At 32.8% G+C, this 20,277-nt stretch overlaps 1 non-coding gene across 1 annotated transcript; it reads left to right on the top strand.

Annotated features, from left to right (window-relative positions):
* Positions 1-4,109: 4,109 nt before the first annotated feature.
* LOC149986181 (signal recognition particle RNA) lies at positions 4,110-4,407 on the top strand. The gene has a single exon (XR_016501365.1).
* The last annotated feature ends 15,870 nt before the right edge of the window (positions 4,408-20,277 follow it).

The following is a 20,277-nucleotide window of genomic DNA, read 5'->3' as shown; positions in this document are numbered from 1 at the left end:
TTGTTGAGTGAATTTAAATGTAGATGTTTATAGTTCAATTCAAATTAACGCCTTTCAAACAATGCTTACTGACATTAAATTAAAATATTAAATAAAATTTACTATACAAACAGAGTAAAAAAATAATTAATTAAGTTGTTATTATTGATTGACAATAAAAATAAAAACTTAAGTTTGAATTAAAAGTTAAAGTTAAAAGTTAATTAAAAAGTTAAAGTTAAAATTAAAAAGTTAAGTTGAAAAATTAAAGTTAAAAGTAAAAAGTAAAAGTAAAAAGGTTAAGTTAAAAGTTAAATTTAAAAGGGTTAAATTAAAAAGTAAAAATTAAAAATTAAGTTTAAAATATAAAGTTAAAAGTTAAAATTAAAAGTTAAAGTGAAAATATTAAAGGTTAAAAGTTAAAACTTATTAGCCAAAAAGTGAAATGTGGAGATTACAATTCACTGTGAAGGTAATAGTAAAAATAAAATAAGAGAGATGAAAGTAGAGGTATCTTGACAATACGCAAGGATTGAAGGTAGCGTCTCCCTTCTATTCCAAAATTTGCCAAAATTTGTAATCAGCTTCGATTTGAATGATTCTTAGCTTGTTGCAAGGCCAACTTAAAGACGTTCTTGATCCAACAAATCTCGTTGCAATCTAATGATTCAATCGTGAGGATTCCTCCCTTTAAGTTGAGTGATCTAAACTGCCATAGTGACCAACCCTCTTCACTTAGAAATTCACTAAAACTTCATATTGTCTTCAAATCTAACAAAACTTGTGCTTTTCAGAGCTTAACTTATAAAGCTTGATGCTCCCAAAATTTCAAATGAAGCCAATTATCAAGCACTGAGAAATACCTTTCCGAACTCGATTAATCCAAACTGCAAAGGCAGTCGACTCCCTCACACTCAAAAATTCAACAAAAATTCCTTCTTACTCCAAATCAAGCAAGTCTTATCTTGTTGGAAAGCTAACAACAAAAGCTACAACTTTTTGGAATTTCACATCAAAAAAAAAGAAACTGAGTGACTGATTGAGGATAATCCGAGGCCCTTGAAACCCTTGGGATATTTGAGGAGGACGAGGGAGCTATCTATCTCAATGAAGCATCTTTTAAAACTTAATGACCCTTATTTGCAATCAAAAATCCATACATACACAATCATAAGGTTCACAATGAGATTTTAAGTCTAAACAAAATTAAGATTAGGGTTTTGACCAAATTTTGGTGTGGCTTCGCCCTTCATCCAAAAGAGGAGAGAGAGAGGCTTGGAAACCCAAGCCTCTCTTATACAAATGAGTGGAGGCTTGTAGAAGGGTGGCTACATCTCTACCCTTGATTTTTAAGATTTCTAATCTAGATCTATGGCCTTCATTCATCCAAAAGCAAATCTCATTACTAAGGCTGATGGCTCTTATAAGTGGTCAAGAAAGCAATTTTTGATAAATCTAACTTCACCATTGTATTCAAAATGCTTTTATAAGCTACTTTTTTCACTGTCCAACCTTCAAGTATTTAGAGATACTTCCTAATATCTTTCTATTCACTTTCATATGAATTTCATAAAAATATTTTCAATTGTTTATTCAAACAAATACCTTCTTTTTTTAATAATGCATTGGAAAAAAAATTATTTTGATATCATCCTCTAAATCAATATCTTTTAAATCAATATCTAAATCATACCTTTATTTATTGTAATACCTTATTCTTGATAACATATCTACAAAAAAATTATCTTATCTTACAATAAGCTTAAACTTTTGCTTCAAAAATGCATTGGTGAATCCAAAAGGCATGACATTATATTTAAAATATCTATTTTTAGTTCAAAATATTACTTTTCATTCATCTCTTTCTTTGATTCATATTAAGGTGTATGCTTTTGTTAGACCTATTTTTATATTATGGTTTTATTTCAAATAATATGAATTTATATGATACAACAAACCATTATAATATAGGATTATAAGAGAGATGAGGAAGAAGTTGGTTGAAGTTTAACATTGAAATGTCTTAAATCATATCACGCCCTTGAATAAATCCATAGACCTTGTTAAAAGCCGCCCTTGTACAAATCCAAAATCAACCATTCTTCTTATAGAAAGATTCCAAGTTCATTCCAAGCCCACCAATGATTGGCAAACTTTACAAAGATGAAGTTGGTGGTTTAGTATGATGGAGGTAGTAGTTTGATGTGTTATTATGAATGGTTTTGGCTAAGTCTATGTGTTGGTTCAAGGGCTCAAAGTGTATAGCCATTTGAAATTTTATATCAATTAAACTACTATGGCTTTTGTAATTTTTTTCTTTTGGAATACAAGAAAATCTTATTTCTCTACCAATATATATATATATATATATATATATATATATATAAAAGCCCCTCTAAGATTCTTGAAAAACCTTAAGTTGTTGGTTTAAAGTATTCCAACTTTATAAGTTCAAAAGAGTCATTACAAGACTCTTTTGGGAAATGAAATTTAATGGTTTTTATCATGTTGATAGAGATAAGTCCAAAAGCAAGTAAAAAGTCTATATAAAGAAGTAACTTTGGAAGGGTGATCCAAAATGTCTAAAAAATAGCAACAACAATACAAAAAATGCATGTGCTAATGTTATATCTTAGGTAAAGAAGTACAATGTGAAATTAGACCATATGATTTCATTGTTGGTTCAAACACTTGAATATATATGTAATGACAATGCAACACATGAATATATCTAACAAAATAGAAAGAAGATTCTTAACTTAGATGATGATATCTTTGTCCAACTTCAATGACATGATACGTACATTAGTAGATTGAGAGCCTTTGTTGACATGGACATTATTGTCTTAAATTTAAGAAGAAAATACATTTCCATGATCACTCAAGTTGTGCATTGGATTCCAAATGCACATTCTTCATTCTTTTTGGTAAAAAGAAATTGCAATAGCAAAACTAAATTCAACCTAAGTGGAGACAATATTGATTACATACTAGCCAAGAGTAATTTGGTTGCACAAAGAAAATCCAGATGTGTTACAATTCCAACAGTATTACACGTAACGAGCCAATGGAAAAAAATCAACTGAAGAGGGTGTGTGTTTGCATATGCATTAGAAGTTATTTATATGTTTGTTTTATGTGTGGGTGCAAGAGAGATACCAATTGAAACCAGCAATCCATCATAATGTGTGAAGGGACAGGCAGCAAAATTAACAACACCAAAGAAATACACGTAAACACACGAAGCCCATGTCGATCAGTAGTAGAGTAAAATGCTCTATGAATGACTATACTATCCCGAGGTGTCAAAATCGGAGTGGCGCAGCGGAAGCGTGGTGGGGCCCATAACCCATAGGTCGGAGGACCGAAACCTGGCTCTGATAGCACAGAGAACGTTGCTTCCGGGACCCCTTTTCATGGACGCCTCTCACAAGTTTTCCAGACGGACTTTAGACAGCAACTGTCGGTGCTTCCAATTGCTGCCTCCGTTTTTTCTTTATTTTTCTGTATACCTGCCGATTGAAGAAGTCTACACTGCTTGCTTGATCCGTCCTGCCCACTCAAGAAAGAAAAATCCAGTTTTCGACGGGCATTCATATTCTGATCCCCGTATAGATTTATTCATCCTTCATGTTTACTTCAGTGCCTCACGTAAATCATGCATCCAATACCAAATGGAACACAAGTGATTGTATAGCATTACAATATAAAACACCCAAACACCCCATCCTGCACGACAGATAAACCAATGTGACATTTTTCAGTGACTCAAATGCAACGAGAAAAACAATTTCGTGGCGGCTTCACGTTTCTTGGGGTGTGAGGCGGGTGCGGCAGCTGTAGAGTTTGCTGGGAGAGAAGACGCGGGTGTGGTGCAGGGTGCTGGGGCTGTGATGTCGCCGCAGTCCCGAAGGAGATGAGATTCCGCTCGGTGGTGCGGCGGGGTTACGGACCCAGGGGCGTGGGGAAGAGAGGGTAGAGCGGCGTGGGATAGTGGGCGAGGGGGCAGTGTCCGCGGGGACCCGTGGGGATAGGGAGCGGGGTTGGTGGAGGAGGGAAGATAGCGCCATATGTTTTGGAGTATGCAGTGGTGAAAGGTATGTAGAGAGAGGGAGGAAGACACGCAGATGTCTGGGCGGGGTAGCGTCCGCTTGTAACCTGACCGCGGGGGAAGGAGGGTGAGGATGTGGGGGCGCCGGGCACGGGCCTGCGGAGGGGTGTGGAGGGCCTGCCCACTCCAAGCATGGAGTCGCCAGTGGAACCTCGTCGGAGGGTGGGGTTTCGCGGGCGATGGTGAGGGGGGCACCGCGTCAGGCGGGCAACCGAGCAGCGTTCACTCCCCGCTCCGTGCAGTGGAGGGACAACGGGCCTGAATGTTCTGCGCAGATCACCCTGCCCGGCATGCATCCACATACCACCTTCCCTTTTGTCCTCCCGTCTTCATCCCATCTCTGTTCCCTTTCTACTTTTATTGTAGGTCACTCGTTTTCACAATCTCATGAATGGAAAGTTTCTATCCTATAACAACATGAGTCATGTCATTCAACTCTTCTATACTTGATACAACTACTTCTTAAGCTCATAGTTTGAAAGAAACTCAACATCCATAAAGCTCCATTTCCATCCACACCAATTCAAAACATCTTTAATATCTTTTGCCAATTTGTTGTTTCATAACAAGGAGATGTTATTTCTATTTTATTTCATATTGTTTCATCATTTTTTTCCTTCTTTTGTAATTTCCTTTTAAGAACAAATTATCCAATCCTACACATCTCATTTTATTATAATCATTATATTGATCTAATTATTACTTTATCTTCTTATATGCTTAGTACATATTACTTGCTTATTACAATAGATGACTTTATATAAAAATATTGTGGTGATATTACATCCTATGATTTTGTCTCTTTTAAATTTTTTCTAAAACATACAAACAACATAAATTTAGAATTGTATTAAAAATTTGGTCTATTGTATGATGATTGTATGTTCATTTTAAGGCCTTCATAACTAAAAGGACGTCCTAATAATAAGATAAGATACATTGTCAACCTATATTTTAAAAAATCCTTTCTCCACTTATTATTCATATGAGTTTTTAAAATTATTAGTTCTTATTTAGTAGTAAATTTCAAGTTTTCCTTCTACAACCAAGTACACAATTTATTCCCAAATAAGACAACAAACAACACAATATAAGTAGTTAATCCAATGTAATAGTTTAAAGTGAAAGGTATTGAATTTTTTTAATTTTTATTTAAATCTCATGGAAAAAGAAGGCAAGGAGGTTGAAGTTAAAACTTCTATAGGAGCTTTGGGTGGATCTTCAAGTGGAGCTTCTAGTAGTTTTTCTATTGGAATACAAGATATCTATATGGCTATAGTAGCTTTGGTAGTATTTCATAAGTATATATATTATCTAGGCAACTACATTAATAGAATGATTGCATGTAAGCTTTGGCATTGAAAGCATTGCAATTGGGAGTTGATATGTTTGACTAGTTTAATAGAAAAGCTATTTTAAAGTATTTGAGATATTATGTGTAGAAAGTATAATTAAATTATATTTTAAAGAAGATGATTAATGAGTTATTTAAACTTACCACACTACCAAAAATAAGAGAATATGTGAAGGTCAATTTTAAAACATTGCAAGATTTCATTGAAAATATTTTTTCATACATTTAAAGATGATTGTTTTTTTAAAGACATTAATTTAGTTAATAAGAAATTATTTTTAAAATGGATTAAGTCTAACAAGAATCTACAAGCTACAAAGCTATTTAGAAAGTTTTAAAGTCAATATTCTTGATTGTTAAAGGTGGAAAAGTTAACATTAGAGCCAAATAAGGTTAAGTTATTTTTTTGAGCTCTTGCTAGAAAATTATAAGATAAATTAGATGTTTCTTTTGAAGACAAAAAATAAAGAAAAAAAATGATTGACAACAAAGTAAAAAGATGTTGAAGATGTTGTAGAATTGATTTCATATCAAGAAATAAAAAAGATAGGTTTAGTACTCAAAAAATAATATAAATATTTAGAACCTAAGTACCTACTATTTAATTAACAATGTCTATTGTTCAACCACTAATAGCTTTATTAAAAGAAGAAGATATAGAAGTTGAGGAGATTCTATATAGAATGTGGGATCTTCAAATCAAACTTACTAAGCTTGAAAAGAAGACTTCTATAAATAATTTAAATACTATTTTTAAATAAATACATATACAAATATATATTTGATGCAATGATATTTTTTACTTTTAAAAAGATTGTGATAAATTTAATGATTTATTATGGCAATGAATTTTTTTTTCAAAGAATACAAAAATAATATTAAAAGATATAAAAAATCTTCTTCAAACCAACTTTGATAAAAAATATAAAAAAATATTGGTCTCAGATTATTTAATAATACATGGACTTTTAGCATTAGAGGCCATAAATTATAGTATCAAGGTGGATAATGACTTTAATAAAAATATAGGAATAAGGAATTTTGATCTTATGCAAAATCTACAATGAAAAAAAAAAAAAAAAAAAAAAAAAAAAAAAAGTGACAAGCAGCATTGTTAAAAATTGCTATTACAATAATCTGTACTATAGATTGAAAAGATTATATAAAGTTTTATTTAATCTATGCATATATTTCTAAGAGTCAACAAGAAGCTTTGATGGAAGAAGAAATGAAATAAGATTTTGATAATATAAGAAAAGAAAATTCTTCTAAGAGACAAATTTGAGGAGACAAGGCTTATAAGATGGTTTCAAAAGAATTATCTACAAAAGATGATTTAATAAAATTGAAGGAGAAAGAAGAAGAAACAAATAAAAAAATAAATCAACAGCTTATGATCTACTATGTAATCTTGAAGCAACAACAAATTTAGAGAAGCTTATTGATAAATATGTATTTTATGCTAAAGTTGAAATCACATAAAAAGAGATTTTTGAAATTGTACTTGAGGTTCTTGTGATTTGTATACATGGTGATTGGACTTAAGGTGCCTCTAGATAATGATACCATTCTTAAAATGAATGTGCAATTATAAGAAGCTCTTTATAATAAATCTCATAATTAATCTTGGCTCTTGAAAATTTCTTAGAATAAAAATCTACTAAGTAGAGCTTGTTATTTGCACCCATTTATAACAAAACAACACTTATAGCAAAGTTTGATGCATTTTTTTTATTTTTATTTTTATTTTTATTTTTATATTTTTATAAAGAATGCTTTGAAAAAATCAACATGATACAAAGTTAGTATAAAAATAAATGCTACTGTCATGGCTATAATCATGTAAGCTAATAATTACATATAGAAATAGGTAGAAGTAAGTAAAAGTAGATAAAAGTAAGTTAATTCTATAATATTTAATATGAAAGCTTCTTAGAAGCTTCCTAGACGCTGCTTTGACTTCATAGGTGTCTTTAATTGACTTTTAAGATTAGAAACGTGGTCAACAAGTTGGCCATGTGCCACACATGTTGTTAGCTTGAAGATCAAGCTAACTATGTGGCCCACACGTAGAAAAACTTGCCTTGTAAGTCAAGGCATGTGTCCTACAAAGTCAACACATATTGGAGGTCCTATAGAACGTCGCCACGTAGCCCCTAGTTAGATAGTATATATACAGACAAGAGTGAAGGCTTCTTCACTCTTGTCAACTCCTTTCTTGCTTTTAGTCTAGTTTCAAGGGTCTCTAGTTTTCTTGTCTTTTGGCAATAGCCATTCCAGTTTCTCTTTCAATATATATACTTGTTTATATATATTTTGTTACCTCTCTTTGAGTGAAGGCTCACTTGTCTGAATTATTTTTTCATCGAGTTCTTGTCCTTGACAGATTGACAAGAATACACCTACAATATCAGAGCTTTGTCTAATCTTGATTAAGAGTGGATTACTCCTTTTTCTTGATAAGATATAAGCGTATTAGAAGTTGCGGATTACCCTCTTCTAAACTGATATTGTCTTTAGTATTTTCTTTGTCTGCAAGTCCTCTCTTCTATTTGTCTTGAGCGATATTAGACATCTTCTCTCTTCTAAGTGTTATCATGGCAGAACTTCTTGAAATAAAGAGTGCAATGGCACAAATGCAAGAGCAATTACGGGAGTTAATGCTTGCGATGCATCAACTCAATTTACTACCACAAGGAGCAATAAGATTGGCAGGAAGTGAAGATATAGAAATGGTTGGAGCTGCTTCAACATCTGCACTAAACCATGTCCTTTCTCCTATGGTGGAATGCCCTTCAAATGTTAGAGAACCAAGAATTGTCCTACCCGAGAAGTTTGATGGCACCAGATCCAAGTTTAGAGGATTTATCAATCAAGTGCAACTTGTGATTGAACTTCAACTCCAAAGCTATCCAACTCCAGGATCACAAGTTAGATTCATTGGTACTCTTCTTTCAGGTTCGGCACTATCGTGGTTTTCATCTTTTCTTGAACGACGAGATCCAATATTGGATAATCTAGAGGCTTTTTTGGCTGAGTTTCGATCCATGTATGGAGAACATGATGCAATTCGTGTTGCAACCAATAAAATCCGTATTTTACGACAAGGCAATCGATCAGTAACGTTATATGCTTCACAATTTTGACAACTTGCAACTGATATCAAGTGGGATGATGCTGCACTTATTAGCCAATTTCTCTACGGATTACAATATGAGGTAATAAAATTAATGCTCAACTTACCTGATCCTCAAACATTGAGTCAAGCAATTGACTTTACTGTGAAGTACGACAATCGCCTTTTTAAATTTTGATCTGAGAACCGTACAAGTGGACCTCAATGTTACTATAATTCAATGGCAACACCAACATCTCTTCAACACATACATTCGAAAGTAGAGGATATGCAAATTGATGCAGTACGTTTCAAACCTCTTACTGAGTAAGAAAAGACTCGTCGTCGTCAAGAAGGATTATGTTTATATTGTGGAGAATCAAAGCACACTGCTCAGCATTGTCCAAAGAAACAACGCAATCACAAAATAAGGAGTATGGCTGTGAAAGAAGATAATATGTCAGAAAACGAGTTTGTTCAGCTACAATAGGGACCGTGCGGCTAGAACCTTGCACAACTTCTAGTAAAGGTCTTATTCTCTCCTCAGAGCCCTCTCCTTGTTTTACATTAAATGTTATTTTAGAACCTAAACATTATAAAGTCTCTGCCTTGTTAGATTCAGGAGCCTCAGCGTGTTTTTTAGATGAAGAATTTATTAAAAGACATAGCATATCTTTAGTAAAGAAAACTAAACCTGTTCATGTAGAAGTCATAGATGGTCGTCCATTGTCTTCTGGAGATATTACTCACAAAATCCTTCCTATAGAAGTAATAATCAATGGTCATAATAGTTTTGTAGTATTTAATATCATTAGATCTCCCTCTAATCTAGTCATTTTAGGTTTATCGTGGTTAAAAAAATACAACCCTCAAATAGACTTGATTTCCTGAACTCTCACTTTCTCTAAAAGTATAACTAATAGTGTAGTTAAGCAAGTAGAGAGTCATAAGTCCAGTTCAATTAAACCCATATTTATAGGTGCAAAAGCTTTCTTGCATGCTGCTATGAAAGAATCACCATACATTATTTATGCTACACCCATTTCTACTGGTGAAAAGACTTCAAGTGGCATTCCAAGCCAATATCAAGAATTTCAAGATGTATTCAAAAAAAAAAATGCGGATACACTTCCGGAACATCGTCTCTATGATTGCTCAATTGACCTTCAAGAAGGAGCACAACCGCCATTCGGACCAATCTATAGTTTATCACAAAATGAGTTGGCTGAACTCAAGGAGTATATTGAAGAAAATCTAGCCAAGAATTTCATACGCCATTCTAAATCTCCGGCAGGAGCTCCAATTCTATTTGTGAAGAAAAAAGATGGATCATTGTGGATGTGTGTTGATTATCGAGGACTCAACAAGATTACCATCAAAAACAGGTATCCACTACCTTTAATATCCGGACTTCTTGATCAACTGAATCAAGCTAAGATCTATACAAAAATAGATCTTCGAGGAGCATACAATCTAATACGCATCAAAGAAGGAGATGAATGGAAGACTGCGTTTCGAACTAGGTATGGACATTTTGAATACAATGTCATGCCTTTTGGACTTACAAATGCACCAGCAACTTTTCAACATCTAATGAATGATGTTTTTCGAGAGTTTTTGGACGATTTTGTGGTATGTTATCTAGATGACATCTTGATCTATTCTAAGAATCCAAAAGAACATGAACTTCATGTTCGTCGTGTATTATAAAAATTAAGAGATGTAAGACTCTATGCCAAGATAGAAAAGTGTGTATTCCACACTATTTAAGTTGATTTCTTAGGTTACATCATTTCAAATGATGGACTTATGATGGATCCTAAGAAAGTTCAAACTATTATAGACTGGAAGATCCCAAAAACAATAGGAGATGTCCAATGTTTTTTGGGATTTGTCAACTACTATCGGATCTTCATCAAAGACTTCTCTCGAGTTGCAGCTCCACTTACACGTTTGACTTGTAAAGACAAACTCCAATGGAATCAAGAAGCGGAAGTTGCTTTTGAATCTTTGAAGACAGCGTTTGTTTCTGCACCAATCTTGTATCATGTTGATTTTTCCAAAGCATTCTTTATGGAAACAGATGCATCGGACTTTGCTCTGGGTGCGATTTTATCACAAATGGGAACAGATGACAAACTTCATCCAGTAGCCTTTCATTCAAGAAAATTCTCAGCAGCAGAAATCAATTATGAGATCCACGACAAAAAACTTCTTGCAATTGTGGATTCTTTTCAAGAATGGCGTCATTATCTAGAAGGCGCTTCTAGTCCAGTCATTGTGTATATGGATCACAAGAACCTCGAATATCTTATGTCAGCACGCGTATTAAATCGTCGCCAAGCTCGTTGGAACATGTCTTTATCAAGATTCGAGTTCATCATCACTTATTGGCCAGGAAAATAACAAGGTTTATCCGATGCCTTGTCTAGACGTTCTTATCTTGCACCAAAAGAAGGAGATGCAGCTTTTGAGCAACAAAGAATGGTTTTCTTGAAGTCGGAACAATTTCATCTTCGAGCAATAAAATCAACATTGACTGTTGATTTAACTTTTCTTAAGCAAGTCCAGTTAAGTATGTCTTCAGACCCTCTTGTTCATGATATCAAGAACAATTCTTCTAAATCTCATGATCTATCTAAATTTGAATTCAAGAACAACCTACTCTATTTCGAAGGACGCCTATATGTTCCAGAAGGAGAAGCTCGTTTACGTGTTCTTCAAGCTCATCACGACTTCCCAGCAGCAGGACATTTTGGATATAATAAGACTTTGGAGCTGATATCTAGGAATTTCTGGTGGCCTCAAATGTGGAAGGCAGTTAAAGATTTTGTACAATCATGTGAAGTTTGCTCAAGATCGAAAACTCCTCGTCATCGACCTTTTGGACTTCTTCAGCCATTACGCATTCCAGAACAACCATGGTCTTTTGTTTCTATGGACTTCATCACGGATCTTCCAATCTCAGGTTCTTATGACTCTATATTCGTGATAGTAGATCGTTTTACCAAGATGGCATATTTTGTACCATGTACAAAATCTATCACAGGTGAAGAAACAGCTAAGCTCTTTCTTGACAATATCTATCGCTATCATGGATTACCCAAGGATATTATATCAGATAGGGGAACTCAATTTGTATCAAGATTTTGGCAAACTCTTTTTAAGATTCTTAAAGTGGATATAAAACTATCTTCGACATTCCATCCTCAAACTGATGGACAAACGGAGCGTGTTAATCAAATTTTGGAGTAATATTTAAGATATACCATTAATTACCAACAAGATGATTGGACAACTCTTTTGCCATTGGCAGAGTTTGCTTACAATAACACGGTACACTCTTCTACAAAACAAACACCTTTCTTTGCTAATTATGGTTATCATCCACGACTTGATACTTTTGACTTTTCAAAAGTTGATAATCCAGCTGCGAAAGATTTGGCAATTCATTTATCAGAGCTACATGCAACGATGAAGGCGCAGTTAAAAGAGGCTCAACAACAACAAAAGGCCAATGCGGATGTCTATCGAAAGGAACAACCATCATTCGTCTTGGGTGATAAGGTATGGCTACTTCATCGCAATATCAAGACCACTCGTCCTTGTGACAAGTTGGACTATCGAAGGCTGGGACCATTTTCTATTTCTGCACAAATCAATCTAGTTGCATCTCGTTTACATCTACCGAAGTCAATGAAAATCCATCCAGTATTCCACGTGTCTCTTCTTGAACCATACAAGACAGTGGACATACCAAGAAGACGACAAGCTCCACCTCCTCCTATAGAAGTGGACAATAATGAAGAGTTTGAAGTAGAAGAAGTCTTAGATTCAAGGCGGCGCCGAAATAAATTAGAATATCTTGTCCATTGGCACAAATATGGTATTAGTGAACGCACATGGGAGCCAATAAAGAATCTTACAAATGCAACAAAGGCAATGGAGGCTTTTCATCGACGACATCCATTAAAATTAAGATGAAAACCTTCTTTATAAAAGAAACAACATCTAGGAAAGATAACATTCTACTTTCAATTCTTGTTCATAGCTTCGTTGTAGTAGTGGCGCTCAAGAGATGGAGAACCAACAACCAGCGGATTCAACTCAAGAACCTTCATTTACTGACCTGCCGGACGAGACATTACGATTGTCACAACCTTCAAGACGACGCAATTGAGATGAAGATCTTCAAGAACGACATGTTCTTCCTTGAATAGATGGTGAGATACAACGCATTTGGTATCACGATTTGAGAAGGGACTCCCGATGTTTGGTGATTTTGCTAGACGTAGGAACAACTCCTGATGGTGTTCCAAATATGCTATTCGAAGGAAGTTACGAAGGCCTCAACAATGATCAAATAACTGGGTGGTCTTCCCGCCCTGGTATGGGACACTACCGATGGTTGAAAGGCCCTATCAATCATCTTCAAAGAGAACAGAGATCAGAGTATGTGGCCAATATAATTCGCCGCATCATAGATTTTCTCAACATATGATGTCTGCTCCTCGTGGAACTCGTCCCTAGAAGGAAGGGTAATGTCACGGCTATAATCATGTAAGCTAATAATTACATATAGAAATAGGTAGAAGTAAGTAAAAGTAGATAAAAATAAGTTAATTCTATAATATTTAATATGAAAGCTTCTTAGAAGCTTCCTAGACGCTGCTTTGACTTCATAGGTGTCTTTAATTGACTTTTAAGATTAGAAACGTGGTCAATAAGTTGGCCATGTGCCACACATGTTGTTAGCTTGAAGATCAAGCTAACTATGTGGCCCACACGTAGAAAAACTTGCCTTGTAAGTCAAGGCATGTGTCCTACAAAGTCAACACATATTGGAGGTCCTATAGAACGTCGCCACGTAGCTCCTAGTTAGATAGTATATATACAGACAAGAGTGAAGGCTTCTTCACTCTTGTCAACTCCTTTCTTGCTTCTAGTCTAGTTTCAAGGATCTCTAGTTTTCTTGTCTTTTGGCAATAGCCATTCCAGTTTCTCTTTCAATATATATACTTGTTTATATATATTTTGTTACTTTTCTTTGAGTGAAGGCTGACTTGTCTGAATTGTTTAATCATCGAGTTCTTGTCCTTGACAATAGTATACATAGAGACAAGAGTGAAGGCTTCTTCACTCTTGTCAACTCCTTTCTTGCTTCTAGTCTAGTTTCAAGGGTCTCTAGTTTTCTTGTCTTTTGGCAATAGCCATTCCAATTTCTCTTTCAATATATATACTTGTTTATATATATTTTGTTACCTCTATTTGAGTGAAGGCTCACTTGTCTGAATTATTTTTTCATCGAGTTCTTGTCCTTGACAGCTATCTTCAAAGCTCCAAAAGATGCTTTAGCTTCTTTGTTCCATCCAAGTTTGTCTTAACATGTAAGATGTATAAAACAATCTACAACTCAAAAAAAAAACTTAATGAAGATCTTATAATAATTGATAAATTCCAAAAAATATTGCATATCTATTATTATTTTTAAAATCTTCCAATCCATGATAGTTTAGTATCAAGGACACAAATTGGAAGAAGATGCATAAAGTTGTAGAATCTATATCAAAAAGAAAGTGACAAAATAGAAGAAAGTATGTATATTCAAGGAAGAACTAGAATGGCTATTGCCAAAGACTAGAAAACATAAGACTCTTGAAACTAGACTAAAAAGCAAGAAAGGAATTGACAAGAGTGAGGAAGGCCTCTCTCTTACCTCTATATATACTACTTAACTAAGAAATATGTGGCGACATGCTATAGGACTTCTAATATGTATCCAACTTGCAAGACACATGTCTAATTTACAAGGCAAGTTTCCTAGGTGTGTGCCATATGTCCAACTTGTACTATAAGTGGTGAACATGTCGACATTTGGCTTCTTTGTTGGCAAAGTTTTCAACCTACCAATCACCTATAGATATGTATAAAAGCAAAGCAGCGTCTATGAAACTTCTAGGAAGCTTTCCACAAGACATTATCATATTTATCTACTTTGATTTACTTCTATCTATTCTTATTATCTAAATAATTGTTACAATAAATATGTATATTTGGAATAATCTAACCTTCTTCAATCTTTTATTAGTCCTTTATTAGAAATGATATACCTTAAAAAGTTAACTTGAGTAATGTGGGATATATACTTTTTTATCTTGATATATAGTCTTTTATCTATCAATTTTTGTAATACAAAAAAAATATGAAGTTTGTGATAGTCGCAATGTCTTGTCTTTTAAATCACCAAATAATAGCTCTTGAATTGAATCTGCTGATTGTTTGTGCTCCATCTCCTAAGTACTAAAAAATCCAAAGAAATAATGATATAAGATAGAATAAAATTTCTATTGGGCTTGCTTTGCTTTATAACAAAGAATTTTTTGACTCTCCATGTTAATTTTGATGGATGTTGTTGATGAAAAGCTTTAACTTTGGCTGATGCATTTACTTGATTCATGGATGGCTCCCATGTGTATTCGTTAATGTCATATCTATGCCAATGTACCAGATATTCTAACCTATTTTGATGCTACCTTGAATCTAAGACTTCTTCTACCTCAAATTCTTCATTATTGTCTACTTCTATAGGAGATGGTGGCATTTGACTCCTTCCTTGTATATCCATTGTCTTGTATGGCTCAAATAAAGACACATAGAATAAAAGGTGGATTTTCATAGACTCTAGCAGGTGTAATCAATAAGCAACTAGATTGATCTGTTCACAAATAGCAAATGGTCTAAGTTTACAATAATCCAGCTTATCACAAGGACGAATAGTTTTAATATTACAATAAAGTAACCATATCTTATCTCTCACATGGAATTGAGTTTGTTCTTTGCGATAGACATTTGTATTGGCTTTTTATCATTCTTGAGTTTTCTTTAATTATGCCTTTATTGTTACATGTAGCTCTAACAATTGATTTGCCACATCTTTTGTCACAAGATTATCAACTTTTGAAAAGTCAAAAGTATCAAATCGTAAATGATAACCATAATTGGCAAAGAAAGGTATTTGTTGAGTAGAAGAATGTACCAAATTATTGTAAGCAAATTCTGCCAATGGCAAAAGAGTTGTTTAATCATCTTGATGATAATTGATGGTATACCTCAAACACTGCTCTAAAACTTGATTTATCTATTTTGTTTGTCTATTAGTTTGAGGGTGGAAAGCCAAAGATAGTTTTATATCCACCTTCAATATCTTGAAAAGAGTTTTCTAAATTCTCGATAAAAATTGTGTTCTTTTGTTTGATATAATATCCCTTCATAATCCATGATAGCGATAGATGTTTCCAAGGAAGAGTTTAGCTATTCCTTCACTTGTGATAGATTTTGTACATAATACAAAATGTGCCATCTTAGTGAAACGATCTGCAATCATGAATATATAATCATTTAAACTTGAAATTAGAAGATCCGTGATAAAATCCATAGAGATAGAAGACCATGATTGTTCAAGTATAGGTAATGGTTGGGAGAGTCCATAAGATTGATGATGAAGAGTTTTTGATCTTGAACAAAGATAATATGTTTACGCAAATTCTTTAACAACCTTCTACATTAGAGGCCACTAAAAATCTCTAGATATAAGCTCCAAAGTCTTATTATATCCAAAATGTCATGCTGTTGGAAAATTGTGACAAGTTTCAAGAGCACGTATTTGTGCTTCTCTTTTTGGAACATATAAGTGTTTTTTAAAATAGAGTAGGTTCTCTTTAAATTCAAACTTGAAAGTATCTTGAGACTTAGAAGAATTATTTTTAATATTACAAACAAGAAGGTCTAAGGACATAGTTGCTTGGATCTACTTGAGAAAAGTCAAATCAAAAATCAATGTTGATTTCATTCTTTGGACATGAAATTATTTTGGTTTCAATAAAATTATCTTTTGTTGATCAAAAGCTGCTTCTTCTTCTTTTGGTGTAAGATAAGAATATCTAGAAAGGACATCAAACAAACCTTGTTGTTTTTTTTAGCCAATAAGTGATATTAAATTCAAATCTTAATATAGACATGCTCCAACATGCCTAGCGACGATTCAAAATACATGTTAACATGAAATACTCAAGGTTCTTGTGATCTATATACACAATGGTTAGACTTAAAGCGCCTTCTTAATAATGATACCATTCCAAAAATTAATCCACGATTGCAAGAAGTTTCTTGTTGTGGATCTCATAATTAATCTCGGTTGCTAAAAATTTTCTTGAATGAAAAGTTACTAGATGAAGTTTGACATTTGCTCCTATTTGTAATAAGACTACATCTAGAGCAAAGTCAAATGCATCTATCTCCATAAAAAATGCTTTGAAAAAGTTGATGCAATGTAGGATTGATACAAAAGTAAAAACTTTTTTCAAAGCTTCAAATGATGCATTTGCTTCTTTACTCCACTTAAGCTTGTCTTTACAAGTTAAGCATGTAAGTGGTGTTGTAATTTGAAAAAAGTTCTTGATGAAGATTCAATAATAATTGACAAATCTCAAAAAGTATTGTACATATCTTACTATTTTTGAAATCTTCCAGTCCATGATTGTGTGAACTTTTTTAGGATCCATCATTAGACCATTGTTTGAAATGATGTATCTTAAGAAGTCAACTTGAGTAGTATGAAATACACACTTTTTCATCTTGGAATATAATTTTGCATCTCTAAGTTTTTGTAACACAAGACAAATATAAACTTCATTTTTTTTTTACATTTTTAGAATAGATTAAAATCTTGTCTAAGTAATAGATAGCAAAATCATGTAGAAACTCACATAAAACATCATTCATAAGATGTTGAAAAGCAGTTGGTGCATTTGTGAGTCTTAAAGGCATGACATTATATTCAAAGTGTCCATACCTTCTTCGAAATACAATCTTCCATTCATCTCTTTCTTTAATGGATTCCTTCTTTAAAATCAATTGAACAATCATATGGACGATGCTTTGGAAGAATATCTGCATTCTTCTTTTCAAAAACATCTTAAAAATCTTAATATTGAATTGGAATTTCACTTGAAATCTTTCCATCATTTAAAATAGGTGTGGCATAAATAATAAAAGACGATATTTTTTTTGTAGCATGCAAAAAAGCTTTTGCACCTACAAATATATGTTTGGCTATATTAGACTCATGGCTTTCTATTAGATTAGAAAAACTCTTAATGATGTTTGAAGAAAATTTAAGTTTATAAGAAATCTAATTTATCATAGGATTATATTGTTTTAGCCACAATAAATAAAAAATGACTGGATTAGAAGGAGATCTAATTATATTAAAAAATTTGCGATGATTATGACCAATTATTACTACATCTATAAGAAATGTTTTATGAGTAACATCTCCAAAAGATTACAGATGACTGTCTATAACTTCTACGTGTATGGATTTAGTTTTTTATACTAATTGTCTATTATGACATTTAACAAATTCTTCATCTTAAAAACAAGTAAAGGCTCTTAAGTCTATTAAGACAAAGGCTTTGTGATTATTAGACCCTAAATGTACATCTATTATAAAACAAAGAGAGGATTTTGAAGAGATAATAGGACCTTCATTAGGAATTGTATAAGATTTCAACCACATGGTCTCTATTGTAGTTGGACAAATTCATTTTCTGACATGTTTTCATCTTTGATAGTAATACTCCTTATTTTGTAGTTGCATCATTTCTTTGGATAATATTGAATAGTGTGCTTAGCTTCTCCACAATATAAATATAGTCCTTCTTGATGACAACGAGTCTTTTCTTATTTGATAAGAGGTTTAAAACATACTGCAATAATTTTCATGTCTTCTATCTTTAAATGCTTAGATTGAGAAGTCGTTGGTGTCATCATTGAATTGTAATAATGTTGAGGTTTCTTTGTGCGATTCTCAAATTGATACTCAAAAAGACAATTGTCACATTTTACAACAAAGTCAATTGCTTAATTCAATGTTTGAGGTTCAGGTAAATTGAACATCAATTTCTTTACTTCATATTGTAATCTATAGAGAAATTGGCTAATAAGTGTTGCATCATCCTACTTGATATTTGTCACTAATTATTAAAATTATGAAGTGTAAAATATCATTGATTGATTATCTTATCACAAGATACAAATCTTGTTGGTTTCAACACGGATTACATTATGTTCTCCATACATATATCAAAACTTTACTAAGAATGCTTTCAAATTATTCAATATTGGATCACATTATTCAAGATATAATGAAAACCATGATAAAGTAGAACCTGAAGGTAGTATTCCAATAAATTTGACTTGTGATCCTTAAGTTGGATAACTTTGAGGTTGTAGTTCAATCACTAGTTGTACTTGATTGATGAATCCTCAAAACTTAGATCTTATACTGTCAAACTTCTTAAGCAATTTAATTTTTGGTTTCTTGAAACTTAAACAATGTTCTATTGTAAGATCAGTAGTATAGCTTGGTGTAGATATTGAAGTAACTCCAATCATGTCTATATCTTCATTGTCTGATAATCTTCTTGCTCCTTGTAATAATAAACTAAGTTGATGCATTGCAAGCATTAACTCTCTCATTTGCTCTTACATTTGAGCCATTTCACTCTTCATTTCAGCAAGCTCTTTCATGTTATCACAATAAAAAGAAAGATGTCTACTCTCACAAAATAAAATACTCAAGAATCAAGAATCAAAGATACAAATTGAAAGATACATAAAAGTGTAGAATCTGTGTCAAAAGAAAAGTGACAAAATAAAAGAAAGTATGTATTTTCAAGGAAGAATTAGAATGCTTATTGCCAAAGACTAAAAAAAATAAGACTCTTGAAACTAGAATAAAAAACAAGAAAGTAATTGACAAGAGTGAGGAAGGCCTCTTTCTTGCCTCTATATATACTACTTAACTAAGAAATATGTATCGACATACTATGGAACAACTAATACGCATCCAATTTGCAAGACACATGTCTAATTTGCAAGGTAAGTTTCCTAGGTGTGTGCCATATGTCCAACTTGTACTACAAGTGGTGAATATGTCGACATGTGGCTTCCTTTTTGGCAATTTTTTTAACCTATCAATCACCTATAGATATGTATAAAGGCAAAACAACGTCTATAAAGCTTCTAGGAAGCTTTCCACAAGATATTATCATATTTATCTACTTTGATTTACTTCTATCTCTTCTTATTATTTAAATAATTATCAAAATATATATATATAAATATATATATATATAAATATATATATATATAAATATATATATATATAAATATATATATATATATATATATTTATGTTTGTGACATTATCCCTCCTTCTAGGGACGAGTTCCATGAGGAGTAGTAATTACATGTTGATGAAGTCTAAGATGCGCCAAATTAAATTTGCCATGTATTCTAATCTTTGTTCCCTTTAAAGGTAGTTGATATGTCTTTTCAACCATCGATAATGTCCCATACCAAGGTGAAAAGACTACCCTGATATTTGATTATTATTGATGCCTTCATAACTTCCTTCAAACAAAACATTAGTAATACCATTAGGAGTGGTTTTTAGCTCCAAAAGTATCACTAAACATCGAAAGTCCTTTCGAAGGTCAGTAATATTAAATAAAAATGGCTATTACTAAAGACAAGAAAATTAGAGACTCTTGAGACAATACTAAAGACTAGAAAGACAATAAATAGAATTAAGAAGGTTTTACTCTTGGCTTCATATATTTTATATAACTTAGAGGTATGCAACAACATTCTATA

This window comes from Physcomitrium patens, chromosome 26 (assembly GCF_059467195.1).
Source record: "Physcomitrium patens ecotype Gransden chromosome 26, ASM5946719v1, whole genome shotgun sequence".
Taxonomy (NCBI): Eukaryota; Viridiplantae; Streptophyta; class Bryopsida; order Funariales; family Funariaceae; genus Physcomitrium; species Physcomitrium patens.
The sequence above is the reverse complement of the archived record's forward strand: the minus strand, read 5'-3'. Positions and strand labels throughout refer to the sequence as shown.